At 36.9% G+C, this 25124-nt stretch overlaps 1 non-coding gene and 1 pseudogene across 1 annotated transcript; both read right to left on the reverse strand.

Moving 5' to 3' along the window:
* Positions 1-12882: 12882 nt before the first annotated feature.
* Trnaa-ugc (transfer RNA alanine (anticodon UGC)) lies at positions 12883-12956 on the reverse strand. The gene has a single exon. It is a non-coding gene; the product is annotated as a tRNA-Ala (tRNA).
* Positions 12957-13856: 900 nt separating this feature from the next.
* The window catches only part of LOC139705106 (histone H3-like), a 175420-nt pseudogene continuing 164152 nt past the window's right edge, over positions 13857-25124 (reverse strand).

The raw sequence follows: 25124 nt of genomic DNA on the forward strand, positions 1-25124 counted from the left end.
CCAGTCCTCATTGAGAAGTGTGACCTAAAGGGTAGTTACCAAAGGTATTTAAGTAGAACTACCCTTTCTTCATCTGTAAAGCTTATTAGGAATTTTAATTTCTTTCAAAGGAAACATGGGGGCAGCCTTACCCCATTTTCTTGAGGTATCCTTACCTCATATCTCCTTAGTAGAATAATATGGAAAAAAGAGAATTCAGTGTATTACCTTTTTCTCTGTTGGCTTATTATTATTGGGGTTTTAGTTTATTATTTGCTATAGGAGTTGATAATCTTACATTAAGTATGTTTTACTTGTGGAATAATGTAAAAAAAAAATGTTAATCAAAAGCTGGTATGGATTGGACCTGTGATAATGGTCTGAATATTACATTAGATATTCTTAAAATGCTATATGTTTTTGAACATATTATTAGAGGTCAGTGGGATCTTAAGAATAAAAAGTGAATATAAAGGGTATAAAGGGATTGGATTAACTGATGGCTTTCCAACTGCTGGGGACTCCTGGGGGTGTCCTTTCAGATTCTTTGAGAGGATGCCTAAAGGGAAGGTAGGAAAAGAGAGACCTCAGTGTTCCTCTTCCATCTGTTGTATGTATATACACTTCCTTATCATTTGTGGAAACGATTCTGAGAATCACCTCCCCAAATCTAAGACTCCCAGAGTATAGAAGACAGTACAACCAAGTCTCATCAATCCCCAAATAAGGGTAGCTGCCAAGGGACACTGAGGCACCTTAGTGGGATCTTGATGTACCTGTTTGGGAGTGCATCAAAAGGAGAAAGGAATGATGAAAGAGAACTAAAGACAAGCTTTGCAATTTTATTCACATGAGAGTTTAGTAGAATTTTTTTTTTTTTTTTTGGAAATAGGATAAGGTTGCTGGCATTTTAACCAGTTCGGGGTGTTCCTATAGTTTCAAAGAAGTTTCTCGCTGACGCTCCTTGATCTTTTTCCATTCTGCCTCCTATCCTCTAAGACTGGCTTTAGTTTACCTGTTGTTCTTCAATAATGGGTTGTAAACACTTTTACTATTGCACATTGTATGTTGATCTATTTTAAGTGTAGGTCTTTTTCATGACTCAGAGCTCCTTAGGGGAAGAGATCTAATATTCTTCTAACTGCCCCTTGAAGTTAGCTTCCTTCAGGTCTTTGGAGGGATTACCATAAAGATCTCAGGACAATTATTCTCAGCAGGGTGGGATCATCAAAGACTTAACTGAGGCATTGGTGAATGTAAATGAGAATACCTAGAGAAACTGAATATCTGACAGTTGCTTTGTAGATCAATAAGTACAGTATACCCCCCAGATAGCAAAGCCAAAATATTGACTCTTAGGCCCAGAGACAACATGGTGTGATTACTGTGTGAACAGCCGAGTCAAAGCATAATCAAATTGTCTGACTCAGAACCTATGGCACTGGCTAGTTGATCATGGTGTACCTTATCAAAAAAAAAAAAAAAAAAAATGACTAGCAATCTGCTATATTCTTTTTTAAAAAATAGTTCTTCACATTTTTATTTATATTCTTTGAAAGAGGCCTTCCTAATAATTTTTTAATCCTATAAATTTCTTTATGTTCATCAATTATATTAACTTAAATTTTTAACAAATTTGCTTTTAATTGGGTTATCAACTTTACAGTGAAATTAAATGACAGTATCTACTACATGAACTTATTAAAAAATATTTCCTCAAATTTCCATGTTTTTATAAATCCAAAAGCCTTTTTCCACTGTACATCTTGAATGCAAACAATTGTACATAGCTTTAGGAACCAGTATTTTATTCTAAATTGTGCCTTTTCTCATCTGATAATGATTTCTATAGGTTTTTTGTTGTTGTTCTTTTTAGTTAGAATCCATTTTAACAGGGATGAGGTTGTGGCTCAGAGGTAAAGGGCTCCCCTAGCATGTGTGAGGGTGCTGGGTTTGATCCTCAGCACCACATGAAAATAAAATAAAGATATTGTGTCTACCTATAACTAAAAAAATAAATATTTTTTAAAAGAATCCATTTTGACCTACAAGCATTATAGATCTTATTATATCAGAAATGTACACTTCTATTCAACCTAGAACTCTTCCACTTACACAAATCACATAAAAGTATAGCAGATAACCAAGCTATAGTGCCAAACTAAGTGCTCTAGTAATTGCTGCAGTCTGGCTGGACACAAAATCACGAGCCACTCAAGCAGGAACAAACTTTATTTCCAAAACTCCCGCGAATGCCACGCACGTGGCCTTCTCCCAGGACACACTACACCAACAGGAAATCCCTCCTCCGGAATTCCCTCCTACCACACTTCCCCAACCAATGGGAACTCTCCGGGAGTCCCGAGAGAGCTCCAAAGTAGCAGGCCAAGGCGGACAGCAGGGGTCTAATCTCCAATTGAATGCACATCTTAACATAATCATTATCATCTCAATGGCTTGCTGGTGTCACCTTTCAACCAAAAATGCCATGCGTCATTCCTACTTGGCTATGGCTCTCAGCAAGTAATAATACTAGATCTTATTCTAATTCTGACCCTAGTACCTTTCCTTCCCTTTCCTTTTTCCCACTGCCTTCTTCTTTCCTTCTATTGATCTTTTTGCCATTTACCCATCGTATTTTTTTTTATTAATTTTTTGTGGATGTTCCCAATGGTGAGATTCATGTATTCATATATGTACATAGGAGATTTTTTCCTCTCTCCTCCCTCCCCTTTATTCCTCTTTGTCAAATCCACTGAACTTCTATCCCCTGCCCTTATGGTTTGTTAGCTTTCACATATCAAAGAAAACATTCCACCTTTGGTTTTTCTGGGGATTGGCTTATTTCATTTGACATGATAATCTCCAGTTCCATCTATTTATCAGAAAAATGTTGTAAAGTCATTCTTTATGGCTGAGTAATACTCCATTGTGTGTGTGTGGGATTGTGGGTGTGTGTATCTCTTTATCCATTCATCTATTAAAGGGCACCTAGTTTGGCACCATAGCTGGGTTACCTGCTATATTCTTATGTGATTTGTGTAAGTGGAAGAGTTCTAGGTCAAATAAAAGTGTAACTTAAATCACTAAGACATTTATGGCCTCTAAATTATTTCCCATTTTAAGCCAGTTTATAGACCCGGAACTCCTCCAATATGAGGCTGGGTCCCTTTGAGAGAGAACCCTGCAGTACCACCAAAAATCGATAGTTTAACTTTTTCCCAATCTTTCCACATGGGACCTATGGCTATTCACTAGGGTGAATATACACTGAGGAAAGGGAAGTAATCAGATATTTTGGAAATTGCTGGACACTGTCTCTGAATTAACACTAATTCCAGGAGGCCTGATGCTTCACTGGTCCACCAAAATAGGAAATTGTGGAGGTCAGGTAACCAATGGGATTTCAGCTCAGATACATCTCACATGAGTTTTTCAAATGCATTTCCCAGGTCTGGAATTCATAATTAGACTAGACATACTTGGACACTGGCAGAATCCCTACCCAAGTTCCCTGACCTGTGGAGTGAGGACTGTTAAGGCAGGAAATACCAAGTGAAAGTTGCTAGAACTGCCTCTACGTAGGAGAACTGCCTCAGGCTACCAATAGGGGCTGTAATATGAACATTACAATAAAGGGACAGAGAAGGCTTGTGGGGGCTCCAATTGGGAGAAATATCTAAGTCAGAGATGATGGCTGCTAAAGATACTAGAGTGAGGAAATAGGGTGAAGTGGAGGGACACAGAAAACACCTAATAACCATACCTCAGAATTTCTTTGATCTTGGAAATAGGTCATTCAGATTAAATTAGTTAAATTAACATGAAGCTGTCCTGGAGTAGAAGAGTATGTTATTTTAAAGTGGAAGAAATCGGGACACAAAGTGGCATACCCAGGGAGAACATGATACAGTGATTAGAATTATACTGCCACAAGGCCAGGTATACAAAAGTCAGCAAAGGACCTGAAGCTAGGAGACAGACCTGGAATAGATCCTTCCCCAGCACCTTCAGAGGGAGCATGGCCCCACTGACAGCTGGATCTCAGAGCCTTCAGATATGTGAGATGATAAATTCTTGTTAAAGTAAACCAAAAGCAATACCATATTTCTGAAGGGACTGCAAAGATTAGTGCTAACATTAGGACCTTAAGGGATGTATTGTTATGAATTCCCACCACTTCCTCGCTCAAGCCATCTCTCTGGCCTGTATAAAAAACAGGCTGATCTTGAGAACAGTGGATTGTCATAAACTTAATCAAGTGGTGACTAGTTGCTGATGCTGTTTCCAGATGTGCTACCTGGTATGCCACAGTTGTTCTAGTAAATGATTTTCCTCCATGCCTGTTAGTACAAACCACCAGAGGCAAGTGTTTTTGGACTGGCAAGGCCAGCAATGCACCTTCACTCTGCAGGACATCTACTTTCCAATCCTATGTTGCAGTTTAGTCTGTGTTGTGATCACCTTTCCCTTCTACAAGACATCACATTGGTCCATGTCATTGTATTGAGTATTAAGCTGATTGAACCTGATGAGAAGAAGTAATAACTACTCTACATGTATTGATAAGACATTTGTGTACTATAGGGTGAGAAATCTGATAAAAATTTTGGGATCTTCCACCTCAGTGGAATTTATAGGGATCTAGTATATGGAGAATGCTCAACTGTCCCTTTTTTGGGGGAGGAGGGGTGCCAGGGATTGAACTCAGGGGCACTCAACCACTGAGCCACATCCCCAGCCCTATTTTGTATTGTATTTGGAGACAGGGTTTCACTCAGTTGCTTAGCACCTCACTGTTGCTGAGACTGGCTTTGAACTTGCGATCCTCCTGTTTCAGCCTCCTGAGCTGCAGGCGTGTGCCACCATGCCAGGCTTCAACTGTCCCTTCTATGGTGAAGGATAAATAGTTGTACCTGAGTCCTTGTAGACCCACCCCCTGTCACCATGTGGGGTGGAGGGACACAATGTCAGTGGTCTTCTGGATTTGGAAGGAAACATATTCTTTATGGGATGCGCTGCCACCTGGTCCATTTACTGACTGACCCAAAAGGTTTTGGACTGTGGCCAAGAAAAGAAGTCTCTATAACAGGTGTAGGCTATTGTGCAAGCTGAAATATCACTTCTTTACCATTCTATCACCTTTTCCAGACAGTTCCCATCCCCACCTCTTGTTTTTTTTCTTATTTAATTTTGGTCTCCCTCATGAGGATTAGGATTTTTTTTTTTCCTATTTTGCTTTTAGCTATATCTCTGGTATCTGGAATAGTAAACAGCCTTCCCAGTAAGAAATAGATGGCACACTCAGGTTGGAATAATTTGAAGGTTTAATAAAGGAACTATTTATAAAGGTGTGGGCAGATACAGGGAAACCACAAGTGCCAGTTTAAGAAAACAGGGCAAGTAACATTAGTGCTGTTACAACTACAGAGCTGCAAGACTGTTGGGTAAGGAGAACTAAAAAGCATAGTCCTCTTTGTTATGAGTGAGTAGTAGCAATAACATTTTCCTGGAAGCCTTCCTTGGACACAAGAATTTCCAAATCCACTGTTAGTACCATCTTCTGCATCTTCTCAGATTCTCTTGACTGTTGCCTTCTTTCTCTTGGTTGGTGTCCTACTCATACTAGGTCACCCCTCTAGACTGAGATTAAAATGGCATACCATAAGATATGGGATATGCTTCCTGAGTGGCTGCCAGGAAGTTCAGGGAGGACTGGGGGTTTAGCTCATTGGTAAAGTATTTGCCCATCCTGCTCAAGGCCCTAGGTTTAATCCCCAGCACCAAATAAATAAATAAATAAATGGACATTTTAAAAATGAAATTAATTCAGCGGAATCAGCAATGAACAATGGGAAATAAATTCACAAAGTATATCTTTCTGAACTCTTCTGGAGAAGTCTTGTGTGCAGAGTGAATATGTTTGTAAAATGACCTGCTGTGTCTGTGGCCCTGGAAGGAATAGTGCATGCGTGGTATTGTATCATGTCTTGTCTCTTTTTTCTAACCCTTGGGTCTCTAGACATGCTCCTGAGTAAATGCCAGAACTTTGATCTTTGCTTGGGATGTTTATAAAGGACTTGTGCTAGATAGTTTGTTGTAAAAATTGTTCAGCATGGAATTTTGGAATTGGATTGTTCACCAAAATCAGAGGATCTTGAACAGCTTTCTTCCTAAATCCTTGCTAGTTTAGCAGCCCTTTCCCTCTGGCTAAAAGGGATTAGCCTTGCCTTGCCTAGAGACCATGTAATGGCCTTAATTGAAGTTGATGTCTCACAATATAATGTTTGTTCTCAAAACTGGACCCTACCATACCTCTTTGCCTCCAGGCTAATCTTGACAGAGATATGAGAGGAAATGGGTCACACAACAAAGGAATTATAGCACCTAGCAAATATGGATCAGTGAGATCAATGAAAGCATGTGGAAATTTACTTAAGAATTGTTGGGCCATGGAAAGGGTCAGTCAGTAAATGGACCAGGTAGCAGCACATCCCATAAGGAATATGTTGCCTCCCAAATCCAGAGGACCACTGGCATTGTGTCCCTCCACCACACAGGATGTGAAATACCAGTTTTCATAATGTGTCAGCAACAATGGTAGCTGAAAATTAGATCTGCTGGTGGATGGATCATGTTCTCTGCTTTCCACAAGGCATTTTAAAAGTATGTTTCAGGATTTATACCTAAAATATCGGGATATGGCTTAATTTAATTAGGTCAAATGAAAGGTATAATCACATTTGTACCTCAAGATGATTAAATAAATTATAGTAGTTGTACCAGTACAAAGTTCAGTGGACCTATGACTTCCTTGGTGCGGATGAGCATTTTATTATTGCAGCCTTTGAGGCAGGTACCTCTCTCTACTATTTCATATTGAGCTTATGAAAATTATTTTTTAAAAGGACTGCATTTCATATGAACTAAAAGATTTGTGTTGATATTACTACCAATAGTTTTTTTTGTTTTTTTTTTTTTGATGTCAAGGATTGAACCCAGGGCCTCATGCTTGCCAAGCCACGAGCTCTACCACGGAGCTATACCTCCAGCCCCTAATACTACTAATACTTATACCTACAATAATCATAGTACTAAACAACTTAGTTTCAGGAATCTGACTTTCTTGAAAATGGTGGATAACTTTGAAAAGGAATGGTAAAATTTATCTCTTCTGATATGGTATACTCATGGTATCGCCTAATCAGAAGTTGTTAACACAGTAGCTTATGACACAAAGAGAATCTCAAATTTGAAAATGTGTGCTCGTTAGCATTTTCTCCAAGTTTATTTTCTTTTTTAGCACTAGATGGCAATAAAGTTCTACTATACAAAGTAGGAAAACAAAGTAGGAAAACAGAGAAATCTCTTTTTAACTTTTGATATTTAATAGGTTGCTTATGCTGTTGTAGACCTACTAGATAGATCATTTTCTCCCAGACTGTTACCTGAATATAAGTGTTTTCTCTAGAGTTTTTGTTTTGTTTTGTTTTTTGTTTTTGTGAGGCTGTGGATTGAACCCAGGGCCTTGTGCATGCAAGGTAAGCACTCTTCCAACTGAGCTACATCCTCAGCCCTAGAGTTTTTTTTTTTTCTTTTTACATGAGATTCTTTAATACACTATTAGAACCAATATGGTCTGCTGTGACAGTTCTCACATTTTTAGTCATATAAAACTTAACTCTAGGGGCTGGGGTTGTCGCTCAGCGGTAGAGCGCTCGCCTAGCTTGTGTGAGGCGCTGGGTTTGATTCTCAGCACCACATAAAAATAAATAAATAAAATAAAGGTATTGTGTCCAACTACAACTAAAAAAAGAAATATATAAAACAAAAACAAAAACAAAAAACCCTTAACTCTAAATGTCAAATATATCCAATTTCTTATGATAGCTTATCTGTTCTACTACTGCCACTCAGGTTCAAGCCACCTTCATCTGTTACCTCAGTGATGTCTGCTCCAACAACTTGCGTGAGTTAATATAGGCAAGATTATGTTGCAGCAAAAAAACAATCCCCTGATCTGTTTAGCTCCTTCACCATGTGGCTCACACTGCACAGGTTAGCAGGGGCTTCTGTTCATCATCACTATTCAAGGATTCTGCCTGAAGTTTACTTGGGGTATGTTCTTCCATAAGAGCTGTAGCAGTGGGAAGGTCACATGGGGAATCATTCATTGTTCTTAAAGCTTATATGGAGACATCATTTCTATTCACATATTATTGGCCAAAGCAAGTCTTATGACTATACTTAAATTTAATATAGTAGAGAATTATAATCCTAGCATAATCCTGGGAATGGAAAACTAAATATATTTGCTGAACAAAATTAAAGCTCTTTAAAATTTCCAACTTTCCATTTCTACTATGGTTTTGGATCTTCATTATTCCATTGTACTTTTTCTCATTTATTATATTTTAAGAGTATATAATTTGCTTTATCATTATTTTTACTTCTCACTGAAGTATAATATCCACAAGAGCAGAGTTTTATTTCTTTCATTTTTTCTTTTCTTCTTCTTCTTTTTTTGGTCTATATTATTCTGTTCTATATCCACTTTACTCAGAATAATGCTTATCTCAGGAGGCAGTCAATAAATATATAACCAATGAATGTACAATTTCTCATACAATATTTTCTTCTTATACAGTAGCTCACCATATACTCTGCCTAGATAGAAAGGAATGATGACATGAATTAGAGAAATTACTTTCTGTGGCTATTAAAACCATAGAATTTAGGAAAGTCTTTGTTAGTATATCGTACTGAAATAATGAATTTAAACCTGGGCACTCCTAAAGCATCATGAAAATAAAGAGATTGATAACGTTATTTATTGTATTGTCTTTATAGTTGGAATTGTAAATATAAAGGTAAATTCATTTATTTCAAATATATGCTGTTAAGGTCTCTGTAGAGGCTGGTGGGCACCCCTCCCCCCAAATTTGGCTCAGGTATTGAGACTAAGGAGACCATACATACACAAAAGGGCATGAAAGATACATTAGTCACATAATTGTGGTCTCTGGAAGGAAAAGGACTGGCTTCTAAAACAGGTCCAAAATGGTTTGAGAGGGACAGGAAAGGCCAAGGTCTAAGTCTTATTTGTGTTGCAGTCTGGGCCAGTCTGAAGGATAGGTGTGGGGTACTAACTAGAAGAAGAGGGAGGCATGAGGCTCAGAGGCTGTCTAGCAGTCAAACATCAAAAAATGGAGTCAGACTCCTCATTGCCACATGCATTATTATGGTTAGTTCTGAATTCCTTGAACTTAATACTTGTAGAGTGACTCGCAATTAGTTGTTAATGGACTTCATGGAAATGAAAGGATCATCACTTACTGCTGGGGAAAATGCAAGGTGAGCAACAAAAACAACTTCTCAGGTGGCTTCCACCTTTAAAGTTCTGATTTCATGATATTACCATCCAACACTATCTTCCACAAATCTAATGTGAAATGTGGTAAAGGAATTGTTTTATCTCTTTGCTTCTCCCTACTGTCTCCCCCTATAATCTGGGCATAAGCAGGAAGAATAATTTCAAAGGAATCACAGAAACTTCTAGATAGATAGAAAGGAATTATAAAATTTGAAAAATAATCAGAAAAATAAAATATGTGCAAACAATGAACAATATCTCATTATGGATAATATCATACATTATTATATAAGTGCAAATGAATTCAAAGAATTGTGTAGCAAATGTTGGAATAAATATTACTAGAAATTTTTTTTTAAAAAAGAAAGAATACAGTGTGTGTTTTCAAATTAAAAACAGTGCCCACTGGAACAAATGTTAGGATCTTAAATGCTCAGATTTCCTCAAATGAATGAATCCGGGCACATATAAACATGCATATGATACCTGTCTTGCATATAGTAGATTCACCATTGTACTTATGTTCATCTTTATTAAGTCTCAGTGGAAAAAAGTAGATATTTGAAGGGTTAGAAAAATATATGGAATCAGAAGTTTTTAAAAAACTTTATTTCTCCAATTATCATCAGTGGACTCTTTGAAGGGCATACAACAGCATGGTCAACACCTGTACAGTCAGACAAACCTATGTTTAAATCTAGCTTCTGCAAGTTTGTGATTTTAAGTGGCTTAACTTATTTATACTTCAGTTTTTACATCTGTGAAATGAGTGTCGTCAAATGAGTGGGGAAAAGTACACCAGCATTCAGTGCTTGGCATATAGAAAGATCTTAATAATTTTAGCTATTGTGAATATTATTTTACCACTTTAAAGAATTCAACTCCCTTCCCCAAACCCATGAGGACTACACAGTAAGTTGATCCATATGAAATTGCCAGGTTTGTAGGTTAAAGTTCAGATTAGCAATTCTGTAAGGTTCAATCTAATCCTTTGCACTGTGAATCCTATTTTGAGGTTGTGAAGAGAAAGAAGCATCAGGAGGATGAGATTTTGATAACAGAAACATGGATAGGGACTCAGTTTCTGGTGATAGAAAAGTTCCCAGGTGTTGAACTTGTGCTTATTTACTTGATGGACTCTGTATTCTGTATGACATTTCTCCAATTTTTTTTTTTTTAAATTTGGTCACTCAGTTTTAACTTTGCCTAATTTAAGTAAAATATTACCAAAAAGTTGTGGAAGGAGGTAATATTTCTGCATATTGAATGGGCATATATATTTGAAATGAAAATATCCCATTTTGGAAGTGATCATTAAGAATGGGAGTGGGTCAGCTTGTTAGTTAGCATGACGCTTTTAGTTGGCCAGGGCACCTCATTAGTGAGCTAGTAAGGTGGCCTGCTGAGTGATTAGGACAAAGAATTGAGAGTAGATTTGCATACTTCTAGATCTGATCTTGTTAACACTGGATAGCTGATTAATAACTATGGAGAAAACAAAGGTCCTGCTGGGTGGCCCACAGGGAGCAATAGCTAATTAGAGGAAACCTCCCCTGCCAAACCGAGAGCTGCTGCTGGAGGGTTGATGAATAACCTTCTGACACTGGAGTTGGAGTTTAGCCGAATTCCTGTCACTTTCTCCTGTAATTTGACGGTGTGATTCACTGATGAGAAAAGTGGCTCTTTGGAGGTAAGCCCTCCCACACGGGGGCCTCTCAAATGCTGTCTGATTCCCTTCAACTTCTACCCTTCCTTTAGAGCTCAGTGATTAGGTAACCTCTCCTACTCAGTTTTTATGATTAAGGTAATTTAGAAAATTAGTGACAATTGAATTGGTTACGGAAGAGACTTGATATATGGTCTGTCAAGACATAGTTATTCCATTCTGTAGCACTTAATAGTATCTCTTGGAGACTTTGGTTCCCCCCTGGCTTCTTGATGGGAAGAATTTAGTTCCTATTCCTACCCCAAAATGGAAGGGTGGTTGAATGTTGATGAGAATGACAATAGGGAGCCTCTCTAAGCCTGTCAGAACTTCTCAATGACAAGGGATCCTAACTTCCTCTTAAATTCTTCCTTACAAACATTATATAAGCAATGACTTCTATAATAAAGATAAACAAAAAAGAAAAAACCAGACCACCCATAACCACTCAGAGATAGCCTAATTAATACCTCGGTGTACAGGAAGGCCTTGAGTAGAAAGAAGATTCAATCCAGAACAGATATGGAGAAATTTGACTTCTATGAGGGGAAAGGCACTTCTTGTCTAACAGAAGGAAAAAAAAAAAGGATGCAGTTGCCAATTGGTGGTTGAAATATGGGGGATGACTTGGCCCTTGATGGACTCTGTATTCTGTATGAAGTTTGAGAAATGATCATCCATTGGGGATGAAGGGAAGGAGGATGATAGGGTTTGAGTGGATATGAAACCTGACTGGAATGTGAAAGAGGAACTTAGGAGAGAAAATTAGGAAGATTTCTGGGCATTGTTGAGTATGAATTTGAGACTAGTCGCTATTAATTTGTCCTGATTCCATTCTGCCTAACTGTATGTTTTTCTCCAACAATAATTAATATCTCAGTTCTAGCACAGAGGAAGTACTGAATATTGGATTTGTGCAGATTTAATACTTGGCTTTGGAAGAAGAAGGAAAAAGAGTTGAAGGCATTGGTAAAAGAAAAAATATACTATTTGACCGTGGAGTTGAGGCTCAACGAAGAGGGAAGTGCTGGATTAAATCAAAGGAGAAGTGTCATTGAATTTGGAAAATTAATGAAGTCAAAAAACTGCTATTTGAGGTGTGGGAGGAAGTTGAGGAAGTGATGTGAAAGGAAGGAAATTATTGTAACAGATTGATTTTTTTAATTAATGCTTTTTTTTTTCTTTTGTCTAAGGAACTTTCTAGTGGGAGTGATTGAAAAGGTTCAGCTGAGGTGAGATTTGAGTTGGCTTCAGAACAATTTGTGTGGGCAAAGAAGCTGAAGGTTATGGGCCAGCTGTAATTTTGGTCAACACATTATGCAAAACAGAAATTCATGTCACTTACCTCCTCTTGCAACAAATAGTTTTCCCCAGTCACTGCTGATGCTGTTTTAAAGATGAACTAAGAGCTTCTGTCAGGCTTTTGGGTATGTGTGTGAGAACAGGATCTCAGTATTTTAATTCAATCACTTTGCCATTTTTATCCATTGTTTTGCCCTTCAAAGACTGAGTCATGCTAGGCAAATCTGAAAAAGAATAATAAGTTACAAAATTCTCACTAGCTAAGTTTCAAGCATGAAAGTTTTTGTGGGCTGATTCATACAGTATTCCCAGGCAGGAATTTTATTTATCTTTCTTCTCTTTCACTGTGTCTCTGGATCCACATAACTAATTTCTATGCAACTATTTATGTTTTGGACTATTTATTGAGAATGTACTGTGTTCTAAGGCACATGATATGTTCTTTATTTCATTAGCTTATGTAGTTTTTTTTTTTTTTGGTAGTTTAATTTTTTTTAATTTTTTATTTTTATTTAATTTTTTTTTGTGATGCTGGGGATTGAACCCAGGGCCTTGTGCATGCAAGGCAAACACTCTACCAACTGAGCTGTATCCACAGCCCTTAGTTTAATGTATTTTAATAGCAAACTTATAGGAACAACACAGAAGACAGACAACATTAAAAACATGTACTTGCATGTAGGACAACTCAAAAAAGGATAGTGAATGGATGGAATCTATTGTATGATAAAAATGCTGCAAACACCATTTAGTTGTCATCAATAACAAATTTTCTTGTTTTAAAAAATCCAAATGCTGCCATTGTCAAGAAAAATTTAATAGTTTATTTATTTATAATTGTTATAAAGTTGAGCTGCTGAAACTTGTTCACTGAAACATTTTGATTTGTATTAATGGTTTACATAACTGCACTTATATTAAAAATTCACACACAAATGAAAATGGAAAAACTGCCAATACCTGATTTCTGTCCCCTATTTTTCAACTTGCAATCATATACTTAGGTACCTTATTTTTAAATTTTTGATTCTTTTTTTTAATTATTAGTTGTTCAAAACATTACAAAGCTCTTGACATATCATATTTCATACATTTGATTCAAGCAGATTATGAACTCCCATTTTTACCCCGTATACATATTGCAGATTCACATCGGTTCCACATCCACTTTTTTACATACTGCCATACTAGTGTCTGTTGAAAAAAAACAAGGAGAGAAATGAATTACAGTAGATGGGGTAGAGAGAGAAGATGGGAGGAGAGGGGAGGGGAGGGGAGGGGGGATAGTAGAGGATAAGAAAGGTAGCAGAATACAACAGACACTAGTATGGCAGTATGTAAAAAAGTGGATGTGGAACTGATGTGAATCTTAGGTACCTTTTGACCCCATGAAAAATAATATCTAACATTCAAAACTACCATTAACAGGAAGAAAAAAAAATGTTTTTGAGAATGAAATGTTTCCTATCATAGTGAATTCTTAAACATATTCTCTACCTAAGTGCATGTTAGTTGGATATCTTTTGGTATAATTGTTACACGTTTGGCATGGATAACACACAGGTTAGTATCTTCAAAAACGCCAACCAGATTGGCCTCACTTGCCTCTTGCTGATCTCTGTAAGCACAGATCTGGTTTGAAGTCCTGGACAATTTCTTGCACCATACACTGGAAGGGGAGTTTGCTAATTAGAAGTTCAGTGGACATCTGAAAAATTCTTCTAATTTCAGAGAATGCCCCTGTACCAGGCCTGTAAGGATGAGGTTTCTTCACCCCTCCAGTAGAGGGCGCATTCTTCGAGCGGCTTCCGTAGTCAGTTGTTTCCTGGGTGCTTCACCACCTGTCCATTTGCCGGCAGTGGGCTTTGTACTAGCCACGGCAGGAAGACCTCCTTACTTACCCTGCTTCTCCTTTGTCTGGAGCTCCGAAAGCTAGAGGTCGCGCTGGCATTGGAGAGCGACGGCAGCTGCGGGGCAGTGGCTGTGAACACCAGCTCATTTAATCTTAACAACTTTACAAGGTGGGCATTGTTATTATTTACCCTTTTTCAAAATATATGTATATTTTTAGTTGTTGACGGACCTTTATTTTATTCATTTATTTGTATGTGGTGCTGAGAATCGAACCCAGTGCCTCACACATGGGAGATAAGTGCTCTACCACTGAGTCACAATCTCAGCCCTATTCACCTTTTTTTTTTTTTTTTAAATTTATTTATTGTAGATGAACACACAGTATCTTTATTTATTTTTATGTGGTGCTGGGGATTGAACCCAGTGCCTCACACATGCGAGGCAAACACTTTACCCCTGAGCTACATCTTCAGCCCCCATTTTTTTGAAAATATTTTTTAGTTGTTGAGGTACCTTTATTTTTTATTTATTTATATATGGTGCTAAAGATCGAACCCAGTGCCTCACACATGCCAGGCAAGCGCTCTGCCACTGAGCCACAACCCCAACCCCTATTCATCTTTTTTTTTTTTTTATTGTTGGTTGTTCAAAACATTACATAGTTCTTGATATATCATATTTCACACTTTGATTCAAGTGGGTTATGAGCTCCCATTTTTACCCCATATACAGATTGCAGAATCACATCAGTTACACATCCATTGATTTACATATTGCCATACTAGTGTCTGTTGTGTTCTGCTGCCTTTCCTATCCTCTACTATCCCCCCTCCCCTCCCCTCCCCTCCCCTCTTCTCTCTCTGCCCCCTCTACTGACATCCTATTCATCTTTTTTATAAACAAAAAAACGGAGGCTCAAAAAATTTTTTTGTTCCCATTTGCATAGGTAGTGGAGCTGGGTATCAAATCCAGCCTATGCACTGTCTTTAGCTTGAATAACATAATCCTATAGCACTTCCCACATCCGTTTTAAAAATTGGGGTAAAGTTCACATAAAAGTAAATTCACCATTTTAACCCCTTTAAAGTGTACTGATTCAGTAGTTTTTAGTACATTCAAAAGATTTGCAGCCATCACCACCATATAATTCCAGAACATTTTTAGCCCTCCTCAAACAAACCTCACAGCCATCAAACAGTCACTCCCCATTTACATCTCTGGCCAGTTCCTCAATGACCACTAATTGACATTCTGTCTGTAGATTTTTCTAATTTGGACATTTTTTAAAAAAAAAATAAATGTAGTCCAATAATATGTGGCCTTTCATGTCTGGCTTCTTTCTTCTCTTTTTTCTTTTTCCAAGTTTTGTCCTGTTGTAGAACGTAAATTATATCAGCACTTTATACTTTTTCTTTATACTTTTTCCCTCTATGGTGCTAAGGCCTTGCCGTGCTAGGCAAGCCTCCACCATCTTGCTGTAACATTTAGTCCAGTACTTTATACCTTTTTATAGATAAATAATCCATTGTATGGATATGCCACTTTCTTTTATCCATACATCAGTTAGGGGATATTTGGATTTCACATTTTGGCAATTATGAATAATACTACTGTTACCGCTGTTGACCGGTGACGAGTCCTTGCTTCCCCAATGTTGAAGAATAACACCAAAGAAGCACGCCGAGGCAAGGTCAGAGTAGAAATTAGAAGTTTATTAAAGGACAGCAGAAAAGACTTCTCCCGGAGGAAGAAGGGGACCCAAGAGGTGGAATCCGTGCAAGGGATGTTGTCTCCCCTTTTTATAGTTCTTTCAGTGATGGAATGTAGGTGGGAAGGCCCGAGGGGTGGGACACAGGTGGGCCAAAGAAGTAATCTGGTCAGGAAGGACTTCTGAGTCAGCACCTTTTTGCTGGGGGCTGTTCATTGACATTTCTTTGAGGTGGACTTTGGCCTAGGGCCTTTTCAGGACTTCATTAACATTCCATGAGTTGTCCTGCGTTTTCCGGAATCATTGCCAGCATGGCCTCCATTTTAGATTTCACTCGGTATTAGACCCGATTTATCTAACTACACTGACTACCTAACTTTAAATCTGGCTTCACTACTATGAAAATTTGTGTGTATTTTTTAATCTGAATATGTTTTCAGTTCTCTAAGATATATACCTAGTAGTAGAATTGCTGAGTCATATGGTAATTCTGTGTTTTGACTTTTTGAGGAACTGCCAAACTGTTTTCCCACAGTGGCTACATCATTGTACATTCCCATCAGCAGTGCATGAAGTTTCCAATTTCTCCATATCCTTGCCAAATCTGTGATTTTTCATCTTTTTTCCAATTACAGTCATCCTAGTGAGCATAAAGTGATGTCTTGTTGTGTTTTTCATTTGCATATCCTTAATGTCATATGCTTGTTGGACATTCATATATATATCTTCTTTAGAGAAATGTCTTTGCAAGTCCCTGTCTTTTTATTTTTGAATTGTAGGAATTCTTTATGTATTCTGGATACTAGACCTGAATCAGATATTTGATTTTTGAATATTTTCTCCCATTTTGTAGACTATCTTTACTTTTTGGATAGTTTTCTTTGATGTACAAAAGCTGTTAATTTTGATGAGGTCCAAGTTGTCAACTTTTTCTTTCATTGCTTGTGTTTTGGTGTCATATTGAAGAAACCATTACCTAATCTAAGGTAATAAAGACTTACCTTGATGTTTTTTCCCCTAAGTGTTTTATAGTTCAGGGCTTACTTTTAGGTCTTTGATCAGTTTTAAATTAGATTTGTATATAAAGTAAGGGTTCAATTTCATTCGTTTGCAAGTAGGTATCCAGTTTTTCTATTACCATTTGTTGAAGAGACTGTTTTTTTCCCTATTTAATGGTCTTGGCACTCTTATTGAATACCAACTGATGACAAATGTCAGAGTTGATTTCTAAACTCTCAATTCTATTGGATCTACTATGCCTATTCTTATGCAGTACCATACTGTTTTGATTACTGTACCTCTGTAGTAAGTTTTGAAGTGGGGAGTGTGTGTTCTTCTACTTTTTTTCTTATTTTCCAAGAAAGTTTTGGCTATTCCAGATCCTTAATAATGCCATACAAATTTTATACTCAGTTTATTTAATCTGTATAAGAGACACTTGGAGTTTAGTAGGAATTGCTTTGAATCTGTAGATCATTTGAGAGAATTGCCATCTTAACAATGTTAACTTTTTTTTAACTCATGATAATAGGATACTTTTCCATCTATTCAAATCTGCTGGGAGCCATTAGCCAAGTAGGTATGACAATTTCCTTGCCAGCGTACCCCATGTTGCTTAGTGGAAGGACTCGTGGAAATAGGACATTTTGCAGTGACATTGCAGTTAGGTGACCTTGCTCAAGGACCAGGGCGGATCCGGGATTAGGGTGTTCCCGGTTTAGGATAATCTGGTTTAGGGCGTTCCAGGTTTAAGATTATTCCTGCTGGGAATAGGGCGTATCCTGCTGCCTGAGTTCCCCTTGAGTTCTCACGGGATTCAGACAGTATATTTTGGGAGACAGAAGCCCAGTGGAGGTGGATTTGGGCAGAGAACGTGGATTTCCCCAGAACGTGTTTGTAGACGGCTGGTGTGAGTTCGGGAATAAAGAGTTGCTGTTTGAATCTACAAGCTGTGTGGTGGCTCGTGATTGTGTGCCCAGCCAGACTGCGGCACAAATCTTTTAAAAAATTTCAGGAATGCTTGTAGTTTTTGGCATATAAGTCTTTGTCTTCCTTGGCACCTTATTGCTAATTACTTTATTACTTTTGGTGAAATGAAATGAAATTGTTTTCTTATCAGAGTGTTCATAGCTGGTGTATAAAACAATTATTTTTTGTGTGTTGATTTTGTATCCTGCAACTTTACTAAATTTACTTAATAACTCTAACATTTATTTTTGTTTTTCTCTTTTCTTTTTGATATGTGTATTCTTAATTTTTTTTTTTTTGTAGTTGTAGATGATCAGCATGTCTTTATTTTATTTGCTTGTTTTTTGTGTGCGGTTCTAAGGATTGAATGCAGTGTTTCATACATGCTAGGCAAGTGCTCTGCTATTGAGCCATAACCCCAGCCCCAATGTGTGTATTCTTTAGGAGTTTCTGTACATAAGAGCATGTCATCTGCAAATGGACATATTTTAACTTAATGCCTTTAAGTCTTTTATTGATTCTCTTGCTTAATTGCCATGGATAGGATTTCCATTATGATGTGGAGCAAAAATGGTGAGAGTGGACATCTTTGTTTTATTCTTGATCTCAGGAAAAAAGCTAAAATCCTTCATCATTAAATGTCATTTTAACTGTGAGCTTTATCAGGTTGAGGATATTTCCTTTTTTTTAAATACTATTTTTTGTAAACAACTCAATTGTTCGTTCTCTCTCTCTCTTTTTGTGGTGCTGGGGATTAAACCCAGGGCCTTGTGCATGCAAGGCAAGCACTCTACCAACTGAGCTGTATCCCCAGCCCAGGATATTTCCTTTTTTTATTTAAAAAATTTTTTTTTAGTTTTATTGATTTTATTTTTTTAAAATACATGACAGCGGAATGCATTACAATTCTTATTACACATATAGAGTACAATTTTTCATATCTTTGTATATAGAGTATGTTCACGCTAATTCATGCCTCTTTATACATGCACTTTGTTGTTGTTTTTTTGCATTACAATTCTTAATACACATATATACCACTATTTTTCATATCTGTTTATATATAAAGAATGTTGACACCCAATTTGAGTCTTCCTACATGTACTTTGGATAATGATGACCACCACATTCCACCACCCTTGCTAATCCCCTGCCCCCTCCATTTCCCTCCCACCCCTCTTCCCTATCTAGAATTCATCTAATCCTCCCATGCTCCCCCTCCCTACCCCATTATGAGTCAGCCTCCTTATATCAGAGAAAACAATCAGCATTTGTTTTTTTGAGATTGGCTAACTTCACTTAGCATTATCTTCTCCAATGCCATCCATTTACCTGCAAATGCCATGATTTTATTCTCTTTTAATACTGAGTAAAATTTCATTGTGTATATATGCCACATTTTTTTAAATCCATTCATCCATTGAAGGGCATCTATGTTGGTTCCACAGTTTAGCTATTGTGAATTGTGCTGCTATAAACATTGATGTGGCTGTGTCCCAGTAGTATGCTGTTTTTAAGTCCTTTAGGTGTAGTCCAAGGAGAGGATAGCTGGGTCAAATGGTGGTTCCATTCCCAGATTTCCAAGGAATCTCCATACTGTTTTCCATATTGGCTATACCAATTTGCAGTCCCACCAGCAATGTATGAGTGTACCACTAACCCACAAAATTATCTTATATTAGACAAAATTGCCAAAAACATGCACTGGAGAAAAGATAACATTTTCAACAAATGGTGCTGGGAAAATTGGAAATCCATATGCAACAAAATGAAATTGAACCCCTATCTCTTACCATGCACAAAACTTAACTCAAAATGGATCAAGGACCTAGGAATTAAACCAGAGACTCTGTGTCTAATAGAAGAAAAAGTACGCCCTAATCTTCATCATGTGGGATTAGGCCCTAACTTCCTTAATAAGTTTTTTTTTTTTAGTTGTTGATGGACCTTTATTCTATTCATTTATCTATATGCGGTGCTGAGAATTGAACCCAGTGCCTCACACATGTGAGGCGTGCGCTCTACCACTGAGCCACAACCCCAGCCCCAGGATATTTATGCAAGTTTGTTGAGTATTTTTTCCCATGGAAGTGTTTGTTGGATTTGTCATGCTTTTCCTGCATCAATTGAGATAATCATGCCCCCCCCCACCACTTTCATTCTATTAGTGTGATGTATATTCAAATTATTTTTACATGTAGAATCATCCTTGCATTCCTGAGATGAGATTCAACTTGGTCATGGTGCATAATCCTTTTAATATGCTGCTGGGTTTGCTTTGGAAGTATCTTCTTGAAGACTTTTGCATTAATCTTCATAAGAGATATTGGTCTGTGGTTTTCATTGTTTGACTTTGGCATTAGGGTATTACTGGCATCTAGGAGAGGTAAGTGTATTCTGCCCTCTTCCTTTTTTAGGTGGGGGGAAGAGTTTGAGAAGGATTATTATTAATTCTTCTTTAAATGTGAAGCCAAATGGTCCTGAAATGTTCTTTGTTGGAAGTTTTATAATTATTGACTCAAGTCCTTTACCTGCTGTTGGTTTACTCAGATTTGAGTCACTTGATGGTAGCTTGTGTATTGCTAGGAATTTTTCCATTTCATTTAGATTATCTAACTTGATGACATGTCATCATTTTGTAGTATTCTCTTATAATCCTTTTATTTCTCTAAAGTCAGCAGTAACGCCCCCACTTTCATTCCTGATTTTAGTAACTTGAATCATCTCTTTCTTTTTTCCTTTGTCAGCCTAGCTAAAAGTTTGTTAGCTTTGTTTATTTCTTCAAAAAAAGCAACTTTTGGTTTTATTGATTCCTTCAACTGATTTACTATATTACTGTATTTCATCTATCTTTGCTCTAACCTTTATTTTTTGCTGTCGTTTGCTCTTTTTTTCTGATTTCTCAAGATAGAAGGTTAGGTAATCAATATGAAATCTTTTTACAGTTTACAGTTAAAATTTTTCTTTGATTATGCTTTTATTGTATCTCAAAAGTTTTAGTATATTGTATTTTCATTTTTTTTAAAGAGAGAGAGAGAGAATATTTTTAATATTTATTCTTTAGTTTTCGCCGGACACAACATCTTTGTTTGTATGTGGTGCTGAGGATCGAACCCGGGCTGCACACATGCCAGACGAGTGCGCTACCTCTTGAACCACATCCCCAGCCCGTGTATTTTCATTTTTAATCATGTTAAAGTATTTTCTAACTTCTGTTTTTATTCCTTTGTTATTTACAAGAGTGTTGTTGTTTAATTTCCACATATTTGTCAGTTTCCAGATTTTCTTTCTTTCTTTTTGAGGGTCACTCAACCACTGAGCCACATCCCTAGCCATATATATATATATATATATATATATATATATATATATATATATATATATATAATTTAGAGACAATGTCTCACTGAATTGCTTAGCACTTGTTTTTGCTAAGGCTGGCTTTGAACTCATGATCCTCCTGCCTCAGCTTCCGAGCCACTGGGATTAGAGGCAAGATTTTCTTTTTCTATTGATTTCTAATTTCATTGTATATAGTTGGAGAAGATACTTTGGATGATTTAAATTTATAAAAAAAAATTGAGATTTGCTTTATGGTGATATTTCACGTGTACTTGAGAAGAATTATGGGTACGAGAAGAATGTCTGTGTTATGGTTTGAATATATGGTGTCCCCCAAAACCTCGTGTGAAACAATGCAAGAATGTTCAGAGTCGAATTGATTAGATTATGATTAGATTATGTAACCTGATCAGTGGATTGATCCACTGATATGAATTAACTGGGTGGTAATTGGAGGCAGGTAGGATTGGCTGGAGGAGGTAGGTCACTATGCCTTTGGAGTTTCTATTTTGTCCCTGGTGAGTGTTGCTGTCTCTGATTGAGTTGCTTTCCTCCACCATGATCTTCTGCCTTGATGCTCTGCCTCATCTCAGTCCCTGAGCAATGAAGTTGGATGTCTGTTGACTGAGAACTCTGAAACTCGAACCATAAATAAACTTCTTCTCTTCTACAATGTTCTTGTCAGGTAATTTTGTCACAGCTGCAGAAAAAGCTGACTAAAACAATCTGTTGTTGAGTAAAGTGTTCTGTAGAGAGAGTTACATACACAGTCTGTTAGGTCCAGTGATTTATGTTGTTTTCTATTTCCTTGCTGATCTTCTTTATAGTTGTTCTACGGAAAGTAGAGTATTCAAACTTGAAACAATTATTGTTGATCCATTTTTCCTTAAATTCTGCCAGTTTTTGCCTCAAACATTTTGACTCTGTGTTTTGAGATGCATATGTGTTTATAATTGTTGTATCTCCTTGATTGAACGATGTATATGTTATCATTATATATTACATCATTTTTGTCTCTTGTAACAATTTTTGTCTTAGAGTCTGTTTTGTTTGATATTAATATAGCTACTGCAGTGTAATATAAAATGAATTTCATTCTGCCATTGTGTATAACAAATTAGAATAAATAAATAATTTAATAAAATTAAAAAAAATCAGGGATAGTGAGGAAACAGGTTCTTTTATAGCCTGTATGTATACTTTTTGGCCTAAAAGATATATTTGAAAATAAAAGTGTCCAAGATTAAAAAAAATATATATACATATATATGTATATGTACACATATATATGTGTGTGTGTGTGTGTGTGTGTGTGTGTGTGTATCACATATTACTACTCCAGTCTTCTTTGGGGTTAATATTTGCTCAGATTATCTCCATTCATTCACTTTCAATCTATTTGTGTCTATAAATTTAAAGTCTCTTGTAGACAACATATAGTTGGATTGCAGCTTTTTAATTCTTTGATTCTGCCAATCTCTGCCCTTTAATCAGTGAGTTTAATCCATTTAAATTTAACATATTAGTGATAAAGATATTTCCTCCATTTCCTATCCATTTTTTATGTCACATCTCTTTTGTTCCTTAATTTTCCTTCCTTATTACTTCTTTTGTATCTAAGAGATATTTTCTAGTGTACCATTTTGATTCCTTTCTCATTTCTTTTATTTTATGTTTTTCTATTTTCTTAGTGGTTGCCCTGGGATTACAATTAATCTACCAATGAGAAACAATTTTTAATAATCAATTTGAAATGAATAGTACACAAAATTTTTGTTGCTATAAAACTCTATTCCCTTATATTGTTATTGTTACAAATTGCATCTTTGTGCATTGAATGCCTATCCATATGGATTCACATGTATTGTTTTATGCTGGTTTTGTTTAAATCAGTATGGAAAAATGAGAAGTAACAGATCAAAAAAAAAAAATTAATGCTAACTTGTGTGTGTGTGTGTGTGTGTGTGTGTGTGTGAATTACTTTTGTTCTTTCAGTTTATCCAAAGGATTCCTTCTAGCATTTCTCATAGGTCAAGTATACTAGCAATGAACTCTCAGTTTGTGTTTATCTGGGAATGTCTTAAATTCTCCTTTAGTGTGGAAGGTTTTTTTTTTTTTCCTCCCAGATATAAGATTTTTGGCTGGAAATTTTTAGCTCTCAACACCTTTAGTATGTTACTCTTATGTAGGACAGAAGAGACTGCACACTGAGGAAATAGCAGGATGCAAGTTTATTGGCTGCAGCCTATGGACCCAGGGGGCTTTTGCCTAAATAAATTCTTTCCTCTGCCCTGAGTCCAGAAATTTTTGTAACTTTATATCCAGGGTGTAGGGGGAAGGGGGCTTTAGTAGGTTTTTTCCTACTGTATTGGGCACCTGACCTAGCTACAGCAAGGACTTTCTCAGTAAAAATCAGTGCCTGGGAAAGGGAGAGTCCTCCCCTCCACCCCCAGCTGGTTTTCAAGGAACCTAATTTGCACCATTCACTGTTACCTTTTCGATTGTAATGGACTTTCCCTGGGATCTAACTGCTTTTCTTTGAAGTGTAAACGCCCCTGTAGAGGCTCCAGCAGGGCTATAGGCCTTGAGCTAGTCTCTCTAATTGCATTCTGCTTCTGTAAACACATTTGCCTCCTGAAAACTCTTTCTTTCCAAGAAAATTCTTGCTGGTAGGCTAAGAACAGTCATGGTGAGGCTCTCTGGAGAAGTGTAATTAAGATTTTTTGTGGAAGAGGGGGTGCCACTACAACCTACTGTCTTCTGATCTCCACAGATTCTGATGAAACATCAACAGCTAATATTATTGAGGATCCCTTTTACCCCAGGAATTGCTTAAGATCTGTTGGTTTGATGCTTCTTTGTCTTTGTCTTCTGGCACTTGATTATACTGGGTGTTATATGGATCTCTTTGGGTTTATCCTGCTTGGTGTCTGTTGAGCTTCTTGGTTGTAGATACTCATAACTTGTTTCCATTCAAGTTTGGGGAATTTTTGGCCATTCTTCAAACTTTTGTTTTTCTGCTCCCTTCTTTATTTTTTTTTTTCTTATGGGACTCCATCTACGTGTTGGTTTGCCTGATGGTGTCTTGCTGTCTCTTAGATTTTGCTTATTTTCTTCTTCTTAATCGGGATAGTGTAAATTCAGCTCTCTTTAAGCTCATTACTTTTTTTATTGCCCTTTTAAATCTGAGGTTGATTTTTTCTAGTGAAAATTTTATTTTTTATTGTAACTTTTTAAACTACAGACTTTCTGTTTGATTTTTAAAATATAGTTTCTATCTCCATATCGATATTCTCTGCCTGGCTAGAAATTGTTCTCATGGTGACTTTCTTTGATTTTTTTTTTTTTTGTTCACTGTTTGCCTTTCTTCTTGGCATACACTCACAGTCGTCCATGTGAGTTCAATGCTTAGGCTTCCTCAGGTACAGTTTCTTTTTTGCTTATAGTGCTTATTAACCATAAGAATGGTGAGTTTCATTCTGGTATATTGGTAATACATGCATACGACATAATTTGACCAATTTCACTCCCCAATAACTCCCCTTCCTCTCTCTCCTGCCCCCTCCATCCTATGCTTCTACTCTATTGGTCTCCCTTCTACTTTCTTGACAGTCTTCTCCCCAACTCCCTTTTCCCTTCTAGTCTCCACATAGGAGAGAAAACGTGGTACTTGTCTTTTTGATTTTGGCTTATTTCACTTAACATGATGCTCTCCAGTTCCATTTATTTTCCTGCAAGGGATATAATTTTATTTTTCTTTATGGTTGAATAAAACTTCATTGTGTATATATAACATATTTTTAAAAATCCATTCATGTGTTAATGGACACCTAGGCTGATACCCTAACAACCATTGTGAACTGTGTTATAATAAACATGGGTATGCATTTATC

Source organism: Marmota flaviventris, chromosome 3 (assembly GCF_047511675.1).
Source record: "Marmota flaviventris isolate mMarFla1 chromosome 3, mMarFla1.hap1, whole genome shotgun sequence".
Taxonomy (NCBI): domain Eukaryota; kingdom Metazoa; phylum Chordata; class Mammalia; order Rodentia; family Sciuridae; genus Marmota; species Marmota flaviventris.